Source organism: Temnothorax nylanderi, unplaced genomic scaffold (assembly GCF_030848795.1).
Source record: "Temnothorax nylanderi isolate EJ_2023f unplaced genomic scaffold, tnyl_v1.0 TNYL_tig0445_pilon, whole genome shotgun sequence".
NCBI lineage: Eukaryota > Metazoa > Arthropoda > Insecta > Hymenoptera > Formicidae > Temnothorax > Temnothorax nylanderi.
Window position 1 is genome coordinate 50702 of NW_027249507.1, and position 17685 is coordinate 68386.

The 17685-nt window shown below is 33.9% G+C and overlaps 2 long non-coding RNA genes across 7 annotated transcripts; both read right to left on the bottom strand.

Annotated features, from left to right (window-relative positions):
• Window positions 1-233: 233 nt before the first annotated feature.
• Window positions 234-1185, bottom strand: LOC139782847 (uncharacterized). Of its 2 annotated transcripts, XR_011721017.1 has the most exons (3): window positions 1172-1185; window positions 900-1109; window positions 234-717 (listed from the first exon to the last, which is right to left on the bottom strand). It is a non-coding gene; the product is annotated as an uncharacterized lncRNA (long non-coding RNA). The 2 variants fall into 2 exon arrangements; XR_011721016.1 differs by lacking the exon at window positions 1172-1185 and having other exon boundaries at window positions 900-1159.
• Window positions 1186-11861: 10676 nt separating this feature from the next.
• Window positions 11862-16125, bottom strand: LOC139782842 (uncharacterized). Of its 5 annotated transcripts, none has more exons than XR_011721010.1 (4): window positions 14960-16125; window positions 14241-14386; window positions 13969-14151; window positions 11862-13786 (listed from the first exon to the last, which is right to left on the bottom strand). It is a non-coding gene; the product is annotated as an uncharacterized lncRNA (long non-coding RNA). The 5 variants fall into 5 exon arrangements; XR_011721007.1 differs by having other exon boundaries at window positions 13969-14154; XR_011721008.1 differs by having other exon boundaries at window positions 13969-14169.
• Window positions 16126-17685: the final 1560 nt, after the last annotated feature.

Genomic DNA, 17685 nt, shown 5'->3' on the forward strand with positions numbered 1-17685 from the left:
AGTACTGAGCGACATATCTAGATGAAAAATCTATCCAGAGCGATATTGACGTACAAACCGCGCGTTATCCAACCTAATATTGGATCGTTAAACGTTAACAAGTGACCAAGGTGTACCATACGATACATCCACATAAGTTAGGAGAGCTTAGTATAAAAATGAGGCACAGTTTCACAACAGGAAATCCTTCTTACCAAATGCTACTCCTCTATCTCCCAATAAATATATCCGTATATCAAACATGACAGTGTAATTACCATCATTAAACTAAACCATGCATGGATATTAATATTATGTGTCCTTAAATGTGTTTAAGGAGAATGACGATTTCTTAAATAACTGTCGTATTCTTATGTCGGTAACAAACAGTCTTAACAACGAGTGTAGACTAATCATGACGCGTTCTATAATCGTGTAATCCTTGCGTCGGTATGCGTCATGTTACGTGCTGGGAGTTAATAATTCTCATCAGGTGTAACGTAGCAACGTTAGTAGCGATTGGCAATTGGTGACGACGCAACGTAATTGCTTAATCACTGGTACCATTAATCAGAGTTTCTTTAGGCTTATTGCTCTGCTGCATATGAGGAGGACGAGACCGATGTTCTCTTTGGCCTTTAGGTCCCTGAGAACTGTTGTTAGATATGGATACGTCGTTCGCGGGTGTTCCTTCCTTGCTATTCATGGTCGATTGGTCGCACGGGCCGGCATTACTGCCTAAACAAATGTATATAGATTAACTCTAAATGTATTCATATACATATACAAATATGCGCGTCAGCCTACCGATCAAGCACGTCTTTCACACGCGTACACACGCACACGTGTACACGCGCACGTGTACACGCGCACGCACGCACACACACACGCGCGTGATCAATAAGTATTATTATTATTACCTTTATCAATGCTTGAAACATCTTGGCTGTCTAAAACAGTGTCTTCGTCATCGGTAGTACGACGATATTCATCTCTGCGATCTCTACGCTAGGTTGGAAGATGACTTTGTCTGCCACTCATATATCCTAAATTACTTCTCTGATAACCACCTCTTGACAGTAAAGCCCCGAACGCAATCTTCACTGCTGTCCAAAATATCTCTACGTAATCTTAATAAACTTTTATAAAACAATTTCGAAATAATACAAGCGATAATAATTTTTATTATTACCTCTCTATATATCTAAATATGCATGAATTTTCTTCCAACTATATTTGTAATGTCATCAACTTTTCACGCTTGTTGAATATTTGCACCATGAGCACTAATAGCTAATCCCATCAGATCTTCTCGAACATTAAATTCATCGGTATATCTAAAATAAGGCAAATTTTACATAATGCAAAAACAGTAATTATTACATCTGCTTATATATATAAAATATATGATTACAAAGATAAATATAATTTACTGTCTGTATCAAAAATCTATAATTACTGTAACGTATACCTTAGATTAGATTTGTACGAACAAGCAATAAATATTGAAACATTATAGATGACGTTAAAAGATAATAGTTACTTTCCATTTACATCAAAACTCAGATAATTCTCACTTGTGATGTCATTCTGTCTTTATTATTCATTAATTGCCAAAAAGGCTAGAACGACGTCACAAGTGAGAACTTATCTGAGTTTTGATGTAAAAATGTAAAGCACCTATTAATATGTAAAATATAATTTATATATATTTATTTATTTACTAATAATATCATGTATATTTATATAAAATTCTAACCTCGCGAGACACCACGCGAGCACACGTCATTGCGTTTAAAAGATATTAATGTATAATATAATTTATATATATTTATTTACCAATATTTTATCAATAAATATTTATATATAATAGTGAATTATATTTATTATATAATAAAAAATCCTACTAACCTCGCAAAACACCACGCGAACACACGCCACACACGTCACATCGCACGATTTACACACGCGAAACTCGCCAAACTCGCCGCAATCTCGATCGCGCCGTCAATCTCGACCGCGCGCCAGCCAATCACGCACGCGGAAAAGCGGCAACACTACGTGCGAGATATTCGACTCCAAACAACAACTTCTCGCGTCTCCATGACTTTTTTTATTATAGACTAGCACGCAGCGCGCGCTACGCGCGCGCTTTCACGTCCAAACTTTTTCCGTTCCATTCACCTTAAAACACTCGTCCCACATCACCATTTCTCTCCGTTAAAATGTATTCCCTTTCTCATCCACTGTGCCAATGTCCATTCGCCACCACTTGTTTCTTTTTTTCTCTCCGCTCACTTCACACATCTGTCTCTCCCATATTTTGTTTTCTTCTTTCTTTTTACTTCTCGCATAAGACTTATCACACTTCGCTTCCTCGGCTCTTATTTTTCTTTTTTTTTTCTTACACTTCACATTTGTTATCCCCTGTGCTTTTACTTCTCCCATTCTTCCTTTTTTTTCACTAATTATCTCTTCTTCCATTTTTTCAATATTTCCACCACTACCTCTAATTTTCTTTATTTTTTTATTTTATTTATTGAAAGATAATCTATCACATACTCGTTCTTTGTTATTAATTTTCTTATTTTTTTTCTTTATTTATCGAAAGATAATCTATTACATATTCGTCTTTCTTTCCCATATTTCTTTTTTCCACCTTACTCTTCACATTCTTTATCCCACTATACCTCCTTTGCTTTTCCTTCTCCCGCTCTCCCTTTTTCTTCACTATCTCTTCTTCCATTCTTTATTTAATCTTTTCTACCGCCATCCTTTTTTTTATTTTTACTATCTCTAATATTTTGTTTTTATTTATATTTATCTATTTATTTATTTATTTACTTATTCTTCTTTATTTCTTTGTTTTTCTTTATTTCTTTATTTATCGAACTCGCCGACATCTTAATGAACCAACCACTCTCGCGCGGGAAAAGTGATAGTATAATAATACATATCGACAGCGCGATACATATCGACTCAAGACACATCTACTTCTCGATCAAAATTAATTTTTTTAAGTTTTATTTCTTTTCTTCTTCTTTTCTTTATTTTATAAAACCTTGATTGTAAAAAAAATGTAACAATTGTACACAACAAATAAATTTCTTTATAATTTTATTATAGTTATAATTATATTATTATTGAAATAATTATAAATTATAGCATTAATTATACATATTATTACTTAAAAATTAAATTTCATGATCCCTTTTAGCACATTAAATTAAGAAAACTTAGAAAAAATACAGTTAATATCAATTTTTTTAAAGTTACATTAATTCTTTCTACATTTTTCATTTATATTATAAATAAAGTTGTGAATGACGTAAATATTATAAATAATTTATTTAAAAAATGGAAGTATTAATTACGAAAAACCATCGATACGTGTTGCGAAATTAATATATTTCAAAAGTGTACTCTGACGAAACGTGAAGCTTTTATAATATATATGTATATAAATGAGTTCATGATCGCCATTGGTGGACCTTATCATTATTAAAGCTACAACTCATCTATCGTAACGCTTTGATCGTGGTCGTAAGCAATGAAGCCGTCGTATATAAACCGTATATCTATGTATAATATATCTATAAACACATTTTTTTTCACACGTCGAGAAAGCTGACAAGTTACGTAAAGAGTTCAAGCTGAATCAACTCATACGATGAGCTTACGATAGCGATTACGATGAGCGTTACGATCGCTTACGGTGAACATTACGATAGATGTAGTTGTAGCTTAAGACTTAATTGTTACACATTACTTTTCCAGTACAGTGGAACAACTAATACAACAATGATCATATCTAGTACAATATTTTATATATACAATATAATAAAAAAAAATGGTACAAATTAGAAATTAGCATATTGCTTAATCAACATTTAAAGACACACACAAAGTTCCTCTTATTGTATTTTATTTAATGCAATTACTATTATTATTTTAGATTCCTCATAGAGGAAGCTTATGTGTGTGCGTCTTTAAATGTTGATTAAGCAATGTGCTAATTTCTAATTTCCTCTCTTTGAAATGATGAGGAAGCAACGTGCAAATTTCTAATTTGCACCATTTTTTTTAATTAAAAATTTATCTGTCGGAAAATAGAAAAGAACGTTCTTTGAACATTTACTAATGAAAGATTATCGTATAGTATCAATACACTGTAATTTTCTAATTATATTTAATTTAGTCTTTTCTACCCCTATTTCAAATATAATTCATTAAGAGAGATTTGGTTTATTACTTCATGAGATACAGATGTTTAAATATCAGAGAATGCGTACAAACATAAAAACTTTACAAAATTAGATCTAATCAACCAAATCTTAATGAGTTATATATGAAATAGGGGTAGAAAAGACTGAAAATTTTAATGGAATTTGAAACAGACCAATATCTCAAAATTTGCGGAAGTTACAGCGAAAATAAACATTTCTCAAAAAATTCAAAAAAAATTTTTAAATACATGATATTCTATTATTAAAAAAAAAATTTATCTCGATATTTTAAAATTTGCGGAAGTTACAGCAACCATCGTTTAAACCTATCGTTAAAAAAAATTCATCATATCATATTATTATGCTGATGAGGACCTAATTTACTTATATAATTAAAGACGTAAAAACCCATACTTCATAAATTTATTGATTTTTATATATAAAATCTGCTAAAAACGAATCATTCAAAAGCAATTATTAAAAATAAAATTTACCCTTTCTTTTACTAATTGTACAGTTTAAATAATAGTGAATATATTATTGATAATATTAGATCATTTTACATGTTTGTAACGTCCTAAAACTATTTAATTAAATTTTTCTTTGTTTTTATTTTTCTCATAATGCAGTTTTATATTTAAATATAAAATTGAGATGCAACGTAAACTGGCATTCTTATTGATAAAACAGATTATAAGGTAGTAAAAATCAAATCGAATAGAATAAAAAACACAGCATAAGATCTTGCTGCGAAATTATGAGATAAATACTGGCATGCTGTCGGCATACTGCCAACATTTTGCTATGTGGGGTAAAGCAATTGTCAAGACACACACAGTAACAGACTACGAAGGTAGAAAATGAAAGGTTTCGAGTTTAAATCCTGATCGGCTCTGTTAATTTTTCCGTTTACCCCTCTCGCTATCCAAAATTTCCTTCCGTATCTTTCCTCCACCCTCACTACACTCTTGTTTTCTCGTATATTTCCATGATCCTCTTTCCCAACCTTTCACTCACCCATGGTTTTTTCAGACATCTTCCCAAAACCCTCCTGTCCACTGAATCAAATGCTGCCCTTAGATCGACAAAAGCAGCCACTACCTTCTTTTTCCTCTTTAATCGCTTCCCTATCGCATAATTCAGTGTGTAAAGGTTGTCCACCACTCCTCTCCTCTTCCTAAACCCTGCTTGGCTTTCTGGAATCATCCCCTTCTCCACCATCTCTTCCCTCAACCTATTTGCTAATATCGACGCGTACACTTTGTACGCCGTCGGCATCAGCGTAATCCCTCTATGCTCACTCACCTCTTTTGCCCCTCTTTTTCGCTATCGGAACGACTACTCCGTCCTTCCACGCCTCTGGAAAACCCTCTCCTTTCCATACTCTCCTGCATACTTCCCATAACGCCTTTCTTAAACCACTTCCCCCATAACTCCACACTTCATTTCCTATCTCGTCCTCTCCCGCCGCTTTACCTTTTTTCAGCCCTTTCAGCACTCTCTCTACTTCCTCCCATCCTATCTCCTTCTCTTTCTCCACTTCCCCCTCCGCCCCTTACTCTCCCTCCTCTCCTTCTCCAAGCCTTCGCTTGTATTCCGTTCCTTCTAACATCACCCTAAAGTATTTATCCCACTCCTCTATTGTTATCTCCTTATTAATTTCTACCCTTCTTCTCCTTTCCTTGTTTATTACTTCCCACACCTGCTTCTCTGTTCTCGCCTCTCTTGCCTCTTTCAGCAGATTTCCCTTTTTTCTTCCTTTTTCCTCACACATTTCCTTATACTCCTTCTTTCTTCTCTTATGATCTTCTTTGTGTTTTCTCCCTCTTTTCCAGTCTCTTAATAACTTTTCTACCTCCTCCCTCTTCTTCCTACAGTCCCCATCCCACCATACTCCCTTTCCTTCTGCCCCTCTTTTTACTCTTCTCACCCTTACTTCCATCTTAATTCTTTTTGTCAACTTTTCGACCTCTTTATCTATTGCCCCCCTACTTATTTCTACCTCCTCCGTCCTTCTTCTAAACTCCTCTCTTGCCTCTTTCGACCAGTCCGTCTTTTAAACCCACCTCTCTCCCTCCGCTATTGTCCCTCTCCTCTCACCAACCCCCCCCCCTTTGTCCACCCGTACTGCTACTGATTGGTGATCCGAATCTACCTCACACCCCATCTCCAATCTTGTCACTCTTTCCCAAGCTTTTCTAACTCCTATTGCGTAATTGATCACTGTTTCCCCCCCTTCCTCCTGTAAAAGTCACCTCCCCCTCCTCATCTCCCTCCTTTGCTCCGTTCATAATTTCCCATCCTTCCTCTTCCATCCATCTAATCAGCCCTTCCCCCTACCTATTTATCATTTTATCTTTGATTTTCTTTCAACAACTCCCTCTTCTCCATCCTCTAGCGCTCCTTTCTCCCCTGTTCTCGCATTGAAATCGCCCCCCAATATCCATCTCTCCTCTCTCCCTTCCCCCTCTTTTACCGATTTTATCTTACCCATCATCTTATCCAAGTTGCCGCTTACGTAAACTGTTGCCAATCTCCATTTCTCCTTCTTCCATCTTACTTCTCTAATCATTGAACTCTCCTTCTCCACCCATTCTTCTTCCTCTTCTAACCCTTTTCTGACTTCCCATCATTATTCCACCTATTGCTCTTCCTTTTCTTCCAACTCTTTCTTTCCTTGCACCCTGTATACTCCAGTTGAACTCCTTTGGCACCCTATTCTTCATTTTCTCCCATTCCTCCTGTTCCAGCCACGTCTCCACCAACCTCACGATATTCCACTCTTTTATCCTTTCCCAAAACCCTTCTTGTTTTTCCTTCACTCCCGCTACATTCCAAAAGCCTATCTTTAGGCTTCCTTCCTGTTCTTTCCCCTCCTCCTCCTTTCTCCTGCATTCCTTTCTTCCCCCTTTCCCCATTCTCCCCTACTTTACCTCTTTTTCACTTCTTTTTCCTCATCCCAACTCCACCACTTCCCCTCTATCCAAATCTTTCCGTACTTTACCCAAGCTCTTCTCCTATTCCTTCTCTCCTTCTCAGCTATCCTCTACAGGCTCCATTACATTTTTCTTTCCTTCAAGGTCATGTCATCCTCTATTCTTTCCATCCTTCCTTTCAACACATTCTTCCTCTGCATTACCTCTCTTTTTCTTTCTCTATCTTTTAACCTAATTAAAACCATTTTCTTCTCTTTCTTCGTCTTACTTCCTATCTCTTTTACCTCCTCTATTTCTCCCTCCACCCCCATATCTAGCCATATCTTCTCTACCGCTTCTTTTAGCATTCCCTCTTCCACCTCCACCCCTTTTACTACTATATTGTTTCTCCTTCTGTCTCTCTCTTCTAACTCTCCCCACCTTTCTAGCTCTCTTACTTTCACTTCCATTGCTTTATCTCTTTTTCCTATCTCTTACTTTCCTTCCTCTTTCACTTCTCCCTGCCCTTCCTTCCTTCCATCTTTTTCCTTCTCTATACTCTCCAGTCTTTCTTTCAACTCTTCTATCTCCTTCTTCAATTCCTCCCTTTCCTTCTGCCATTTCACCTTTCTTTCTTCCACATCCGCCCTCATCTTCTTAATCTCATTTTTTATCATTTCTTTCTCTTTCTTGCTTTCTACCTTCTACCCTCTCTTTCTGTTCTTTCTTTAATTTCCGTATTTCCTCCATCATTTTACTCATTATCCTTATCATCTGTTCTTTACCCTCTGGCGATCTCACCATTTTCCTACTCCTTTTAAACGCCTTTTCCTTTTCTCCTCTTCCCCCTTCCTCTCCTTTTCTTTTAAAATAATCATCCATATCCGCTTTATCCTTTCCCTCAATTTCCTTTCTCATCCCCTCTACTCTCCTTTTTATCCCCTGCCTTCCTCTCACCTTCTTTATTCTATCGTCTCCTTTTCTCGCTATCTCGCTTCAAATCTACCGCCGCCCTACTCCTTCCCTTCTCTCTCCGAGATGTCACTACCTGTTCTCTCAGCCTTTCTTACTCTTCACCCGCGATGTCACCACCTCTCAACCGCCTGCCAAACTTCACTTTTTCTCTAAGGTGTCCCTAACCTCTTTCTGACCACACACCGTTACTAACTAACATCTCCTCTTCTACCCTTCCTTGCTTCTCGCCACCACTTCCACCGCCTTCGCCACCTCTCCCTTCCCTCCACCACTACTCTCCTCTCTGCTACTACTCCTAATCTCACTCTATGCTTTATTTTTCGCTCTCTATCGCGCTTGCTAACCACCCGCTTCCACCGCCTCCTACACCAAAAGTCCCTCTCCCTCTCTTATTAATTAATCACATATTATTTTATTTTTCAGACTCCCTTGTACTTTTTCAATCTTTTTCATTCTTACTCATTCTCTCTCATTTTATCTCATTTTGTTTTATTTAATTTGTTTGATTCACTCTCAATTACGTTCTTTCCATCACTATCTTTATGTAGTCTCCTTCCACTGTCTTTGTATAGTTTCCTTCTTTCTCATCTATTCTGCATCATTTTTCTAATTTTATTGCATTTTACTGCTTTACCTTCTCTCATTCTTTTTTATTCTTATTTGTTCTCACTCATAATGCTTTATTTTCGCTCATTGTCTTCTCTTTATTTCTCCCATTCTTTTTATCTTCTCTGATTCTCTCTGATTTTTGTTCATGTCCTATTATTCAATTTTATTCTCATCTATTCTCTTAAATTCATATCCTGTCGTCCTAATTCTGTCTCTTTTCGCATTTTGCAGCCATTTTTTCTTATTCTCACTAATTCTCTCTCTCTCTCTCTCTCGCTCTCCCTCTCTCCCTTCTCTCTCCCTCTCCCCCTCTACCCTCCCTCCCTTTCTTCCTCCCTCTCTTTCTTGCTATCCCCCCCTCTCTCTCTCTCTTTCCCCCTCTTCCTCTTCCTCTCTCTCCTTTTTTCTGCCTCTTGGCTCTCCTCTTTCCTTTTTTTTATTTTTTCTTCCTTCTATTTTTTTTAACTTTATGATATCTTAATCATAAAGAATAAAAGAATCATATATTACATAAAACACGCTGTAGCTATCTTCATCGTTGATGTGATCATGATTTATAGCATCAGTTATATCAATTATTGTTTAAAAATTTAAAGAAAAAAAATTTGCTTTTTCTTGTCACGCAATGACTCAACGTAAATTTTTTTTTAAATAGGACGGACTTTAAAAAAAGCTCTAAAAAGAATAAAAAATGAAAAAAATTAACAAATAAAGAAGCTTTCAAAAGTATGAAATAATACTTTTAAGAATTTCTTTCAATTTTTTGAAGTCGACGCCAAATTAATGATAATTTTAATAGCGTTTTTCATTGGCAGAATTAGTGCGCACTTACAAGTACGCTCCAGTTCTGCCAAAGAAAAACGCTATAAGTATTCTTTTCAATTTTTTGAAGTCGACGTCAAATTGATTTAGTAATTATTAATTTGGCGCCGACTTCAAAAAATTGAAAAAAAAAAAAACTTAAGAATATTATTAATTTGGCGCCGACTTTAAAACATTGAAAGAAATTCTTAAAAGTATTATTTCATACCTTTTAAATCTTCTTTATTTTTTAATTTTTTTATTCTTTTTAGAGTTTTTTTGAAAAATCGGTTTTATTAAAAAAATTTTTTATTTTAAATTTATACTTCTTTAGTGCGTTATTCAATTGATACGAATCAAAAATAATAATTTATTATTTGCTTGTAATTATTAAGTAGCATATTTCCTTACTGCTCCGTACCCTGATGTTCTAACGCGATATTTTATGTACTAAAACTTTCCGGAGCAAGGATTGCTCTATAGTGAAAACCGCATCCGTCCAGTAGTTTCAGAAAAAATCGTGGACATATCTACATACATCATACTCGCCGAATTGAGAACCTCCTTTTTGAAGTCGGTTAAAAATAAATTATATTTAATTTTTTATCATGAAATTAAATTTTACACGTGACTGTTATGTCACATAGAAATTGATATATAAATCTATTTTAAAAAATAGAAGAAACAATTAAAATTTTTAAAATTGCTCAAAAATTTAAAAAAAGATAGAACCGACTTCAAAAAACTGTAAAAAATAAGAAAAAATTTTAAAAAATAAAAAAGCTTTACATTTTTTCTTACTTTTTAGAGCTTTTTTGAAGTCGGTTTTATTAAAAAAATTTTTTATTTTATACTTTTTTAGTGCTTTATTCATTTAACATGATTAAAAAATAATATGTAATCTCTTTCAAATATTATATATCTTTCTACTTCTTTCTGCACTTTTTCAATCAGTATCTCCAATATTTTTGCAATATTTTAACCATACAGGATAACTCCATCTGTTTTTGTTACATATAAAATTTTATTGCATTGTCTCGTATACTCTCCTTTGGTTTTAGTCTGTGTAATTCCTTACTTGTTGTAATTGGATATCATTTAAGGATAACATTTTCTTGTAATTTTTATTTGAGAAAAGTCGCTATTTTATAATTTAAATAAATCTTCGGGTAATTATGAAGAAAAGTGGCTTCCTCACCGATTTGTCTAAAACTTAATAAATATTGTGTAGGTCCACCTAGCTTACTGGCTGAAAAAGTGCAAAAAAGGGAGTCTTAAAAAATCTTTATTAAAACTTCCTATACACATAAAATCCCGAAAAGACGTAAAATGTAAGTGTAAGAAAATCGACCAATCCTAATCAAGTATTGTGCTGTCCGTAATCCCAGTAAAAGAAAATATTAGATTAAAATTAATCGATTTTCTTATGCTTATTACCTTTTATGTCTTTATGGGATTTTATGTGTGAAGCGGGGAGCACACACTTCTGCACAACGCATAATGCGTAAGCATAAGAAAATTGATTGGTCTATTTCCTTATGCACATGTGTATGGACCAATCAATTTTCTTATGCTTACGCATTATGCGTTGTGCAGAAGTGTGTGCTTCCCACTTGAAGGTCTTTAAGCCCCGGACACACACTTTTTCGTAACAGTAACAGTAAAGTTTCGACCAATCGCTTTGTTCGATTCGGGAACATACGGTCGTACATACGTTCCCGATTCAAGCAACGCGATTGGTCGAAACTTTCTGTTACTGTTACGAAAAACTGTGTGTCCGGGCCCTTAAAGGCTGTTGCACATAACAAAGTTTAAAGGTCAATCCAGACAAACTTGCATAGCGCATAAACATAAGCATAAGAGAATTGATTGGTCCGTATGCATGTGCATAAGGAAATAGACCAATCCGTTTCTTTATGCATATGGTTATGCACCTATGCAAGTTTGTCTGGATAGACTTTTATGGCTTCTGCCCACAGAACACGGAAACGCTTGCCGCGCGGCAAGAAGCGACACGGTAGCTAATAAACTTTTGGTTCTTACAGAAAAGTGACACGTTGCTTGGTTACCGCGTCGCTCCTTGCTGCGCAGCAAGCGTTTCCGCGTCCTGTGGGCAGAAGCCATTAGTCATAATTGTAAGGCCATAAGAAAATAGACCAATCACACTCGATTATTCTTCAAACGCAAGGAGAATAATCGATTATGATTGGTTTATTTTTTTACGACCTTACGATTATGGCTGAATCTTTGTTACGTGCAATGGCCTTAAGTTTGATCAAAATAAGCTCATAATCGTATTCATATATCGCATCGTTTATATTAAAGGAAATTCAAGGTTTATTGTACTAATTGCCAGTTTACGTACAGAAATGATTTATTTTTAAATTTTGATCAAATTACAATCAATACAAATATATCGGAAACAAGCAAGTTAGAGAATATCTCAGTTTTTTGGCTACCATAAGAATATTCAGATAAAATGACAGCTATTTTGTTAGGTGTCGATATATTGCATCAACCGCCATGTGTTTTTGCAAAATTCATGAGATACGTCCTATTAGTTATTATCATATCCGGAAGAAGAAACAACTGTTTTAAATTGATAACTGATTTTTAATAAATGTTGATAATCAATTTAAAACAATTGATCATATCTATTTTATAGCTTAGTATAGTAAAGCTAGTTTATTTGTTCAGACATCCACATTTCCACTAAGTATTATTATAGTAATAAAGGTATGCGCTAAGTCTGTACTTTAGCTAGATATCATAAAACATGTATCATTCTTTCTCTCTGGTACATCATACATTAGTATTACTAAGTATACGTTTACTTTCTTTTTAAATCATACGAAACAATGCAGAAAAAAACTCGATATCGAATTCTAAAGTTTGATATAGTGTATGCTTAGACTGTAGTAAAAGTAAAAAAATATATATATAATAATTAAAAGAAAAGGAAAAAAAGAGAAAAAAAAGAAAGAAAAGACGCTTAATTACGTGAAAAGTGTATTCAGAAATAAAAATCGATTCCTTGTGCACATCTGACCGTGTTAAATTCAAACAAGTCATTTTCGTCATCATCATAATGTTATTAATCAACACAGCTTTGAAACGTAAAAATCTAGTGTTGTTAAATAACTCTACTAATAATCGTAAATCAAAAACTCAATTTTCTCAAGTAAATAGAAAGGAACATCATTGGGAACACCTTTGAACCAGAATTTCTTGAAGCTGCCGCCTACCATTGTTACGATTAAATAATAACAGAAATCCATTTTCCTTGTACCGCATCGAGTTACATCTTAGTTATGTCACATTCATTTTTCGGTTTTCATAATCACCTCCGATAGCGCGTATCAAAGTAATCGACGAGATTATTGGGTCGAGTAATAAAGTGATAAAGTATCAAAGCAACAATACATATTTTACCTCAATACGGAACATTCGTGAAAAGTATGTTGAATAATTTGCCCATCGGATTAAGACACTATCAAGCTAAATTAAATAAACTCGATACCAGAACATCACACTACGAATACCAAATTGTATATATTGTGTAAGTACTGAGCGACATATCTAGATGAAAAATCTATCCAGAGCGATAATTGACGTACAAACCGCGCGTTATCCAACCTAATATTGGATCGTTAAACGTTAACAAGTGACCAAGGTGTACCATACGATACATCCACATAAGTTAGGAGAGCTTAGTATAAAAATGAGGCACAGTTTCACAAACAGGAAATCCTTCTTACCAAATGCTACTCCTCTATCTCCCAATAAATATATCCGTATATCAAACATGACAGTGTAATTACCATCATTAAACTAAACCATGCATGGATATTAATATTATGTGTCCTTAAATGTGTTTAAGGAGAATGACGATTTCTTAAATAACTGTCGTATTCTTATGTCGGTAACAAACAGTCTTAACAACGAGTGTAGACTAATCATGACGCGTTCTATAATCGTGTAATCCTTGCGTCGGTATGCGTCATGTTACGTGCTGGGAGTTAATAATTCTCATCAGGTGTAACGTAGCAACGTTAGTAGCGATTGGCAATTGGTGACGACGCAACGTAATTGCTTAATCACTGGTACCATTAATCAGAGTTTCTTTAGGCTTATTGCTCTGCTGCATATGAGGAGGACGAGACCGATGTTCTCTTTGGCCTTTAGGTCCCTGAGAACTGTTGTTAGATATGGATACGTCGTTCGCGGGTGTTCCTTCCTTGCTATTCATGGTCGATTGGTCGCACGGGCCGGCATTACTGCCTAAACAAATGTATATAGATTAACTCTAAATGTATTCATATACATATACAAATATGCGCGTCAGCCTACCGATCAAGCACGTCTTTCACACGCGTACACACGCACACGTGTACACGCGCACGTGTACACGCGCACGCACGCACACACACACGCGCGTGATCAATAAGTATTATTATTATTACCTTTATCAATGCTTGAAACATCTTGGCTGTCTAAAACAGTGTCTTCGTCATCGGTAGTACGACGATATTCATCTCTGCGATCTCTACGCTAGGTTGGAAGATGACTTTGTCTGCCACTCATATATCCTAAATTACTTCTCTGATAACCACCTCTTGACAGTAAAGCCCCGAACGCAATCTTCACTGCTGTCCAAAATATCTCTACGTAATCTTAATAAACTTTTATAAAACAATTTCGAAATAATACAAGCGATAATAATTTTTATTATTACCTCTCTATATATCTTAAATATGCATGAATTTTCTTCCAACTATATTTGTAATGTCATCAACTTTTCACGCTTGTTGAATATTTGCACCATGAGCACTAATAGCTAATCCCATCAGATCTTCTCGAACATTAAATTCATCGGTATATCTAAAATAAGGCAAATTTTACATAATGCAAAAACAGTAATTATTACATCTGCTTATATATATAAAATATATGATTACAAAGATAAATATAATTTACTGTCTGTATCAAAAATCTATAATTACTGTAACGTATACCTTAGATTAGATTTGTACGAACAAGCAATAAATATTGAAACATTATAGATGACGTTAAAAGATAATAGTTACTTTCCATTTACATCAAAACTCAGATAATTCTCACTTGTGATGTCATTCTGTCTTTATTATTCATTAATTGCCAAAAAGGCTAGAACGACGTCACAAGTGAGAACTTATCTGAGTTTTGATGTAAAAATGTAAAGCACCTATTAATATGTAAAATATAATTTATATATATTTATTTATTTACTAATAATATCATGTATATTTATATAAAATTCTAACCTCGCGAGACACCACGCGAGCACACGTCATTGCGTTAAAAGATATTAATGTATAATATAATTTATATATATTTATTTACCAATATTTTATCAATAAATATTTATATATAATAGTGAATTATATTTATTATATAATAAAAAATCCTACTAACCTCGCAAAACACCACGCGAACACACGCCACACACGTCACATCGCACGATTTACACACGCGAAACTCGCCAAACTCGCCGCAATCTCGATCGCGCCGTCAATCTCGACCGCGCGCCAGCCAATCACGCACGCGGAAAAGCGGCAACACTACGTGCGAGATATTCGACTCCAAACAACAACTTCTCGCGTCTCCATGACTTTTTTTATATAGGACTAGCACGCAGCGCGCGCTAACGCGCGCGCTTTCACGTCCAAACTTTTTCCGTTCCATTCACCTTAAAACACTCGTCCCACATCACCATTTCTCTCCGTTAAAATGTATTCCCATTCTCATCCACTGTGCCAATGTCCATTCGCCACCACTTGTTTCTTTTTTTCTCTCCGCTCACTTCACACATCTGTCTCTCCCATATTTTGTTTTCTTCTTTCTTTTTACTTCTCGCATAAGACTTATCACACTTCGCTTCCTCGGCTCTTATTTTTCTTTTTTTTTTCTTACACTTCACATTTGTTATCCCCTCTGCTTTTACTTCTCCCATTCTTCCTTTTTCTTCACTAATTATCTCTTCTTCCATTTTTTCAATATTTCCACCACTACCTCTAATTTTCTTTATTTTTTAATTTTATTTATTGAAAGATAATCTATCAGATACTCGTTCTTTGTTATTAATTTTCTTTTTTTTTTCTTTATTTATCGAAAGATAATCTATTACATATTCGTCTTTCTTTCCCATATTTCTTTTTTCCACCTTACTCTTCACATTCTTTATCCCACTATACCTCCTTTGCTTTTCCTTCTCCCGCTCTCCCTTTTTCTTCACTATCTCTTCTTCCATTCTTTATTTAATCTTTTCTACCGCCATCCTTTTTTTTATTTTTACTATCTCTAATATTTTGTTTTTATTTATATTTATCTATTTATTTATTTATTTACTTATTCTTCTTTATTTCTTTGTTTTTCTTTATTATTTCTTTATTTATCGAACTCGCCGACATCTTAATGAACCAACCACTCTCGCGCGAAAAAGTGATAGTAATATATATCGACAGCGCGATACATATCGACTTAAGACACATCAACTTCTCGATCAAAATTAATTTTTTTAAGTTTTATTTCTTTTCTTCTTCTCTTCTCTTTATTTTATAAAAACCTTGATTATAAAAAAATGTAAGAATTGTACACAGCACATAAATTTCTTTATAATTTTATTATAATTATAATTATTATTGAAATAATTATAAATTATAGCATTAATTATATATGTTATTACTTAAAAAATAAATTCCATGATCCCTTTTAGCATATTATAAAGTAGGAAAACTTAGAAAAAATACAGTTAATATCAATTTTTTTTAAGTTACATTAATTCTTTCTACATTTTTCATTTATATCATAAATATCGTTGTGAATGACGTAAATATTACAAATAGTTTGCAAAAAAATGGAGGTATTAATTACGAAAAACCATCGATACGTGTTGCAAAATTAATATATTTCAAAAGTGTACTCTGATGAAACGTGAAATTTTTATAATATATGTATATAAATGAGTTCATGATCGCCATTGGCGGACCTTATCATTATTAAAGCTACAACTCATCTATCGTAACGCTTTGATCGTGGTTGTAAGCAATGAAGCCGTCGTAAACCGTATATCTATGTATATATAATATATTTATAAACACATTTTTTTTCATATGTCGAGAAAACTGACAAGTTAAGTTATGTTGTAACGCCAGACAAGCGTCGTAATCGTAAAGAATTCAAGCTGAATCAACTCATACGATGAGTTTACGATAGCGATTACGACAAGCGCGTTACTGTCGTTTACGATGAACATTACAATAGATGTAGTTGTAGCTTAAGACATAATTGTTACACATTACTTTTCCAGTACAGTGGAACAACTATACAACAATGATCATATCTAATACAATATTTTATATATACAATATAATAAAAAAAAATGGTACAAATTAGAAATTGCACATTGCTTTCTCATCATTTCAAAGAGAGGAAATTAGCATATTGCTTAATCAACATTTAAAGACGCACATAAAGCTCCTCTTATGAGGAAGCTTGTATTTTATTTGATGCAATTACTATTTATTATTTTGGCTGCCTTATAGAGGAAGTTTATTTGTGTGCGTCTTTAAATGTTGATTAAGCAATGTACTAATTTCTAATTTCCTCTCTTTGAAATGATGAGGAAGCAACGTGCAAATTTCTAATTTGCGCCATTTTTTTTTTAATAAAAATTTATCTATCGGAAAATAGAAAAGAACGTTCTTTGAACATTTACTAATGAAAGATTATCGTATAGTATCAATACACTGTAATTAATTATATTTAATTTAGTCTCTTCTACCCCTATTTCATATATAATTCATTAAGAGAGATTTGGTTCATTATACTTCATAAGATACAAATTTTTAAATATCAGAGAATGCGTACAAACATAAAAACTTTACAAAATTAGATCTAATCAACCAAATCTTAATGAGTTATATATGGAATTTGAAACAGACCAATATCTCAAAATTTGCGGAAGTTACAGCGAAAATAAACATTTCTCAAAAAATTCAAAATAATTTTTTAAATAACCCCTTTACCGATCTTCACTAAATTCAACCCTAATCTCCTTTACATGATACTCTATTATTTAAAAAAAATTCATCTCAATATCTCAAAATTTTCGGAAGTTACAACGAAAATAGACATTTCTC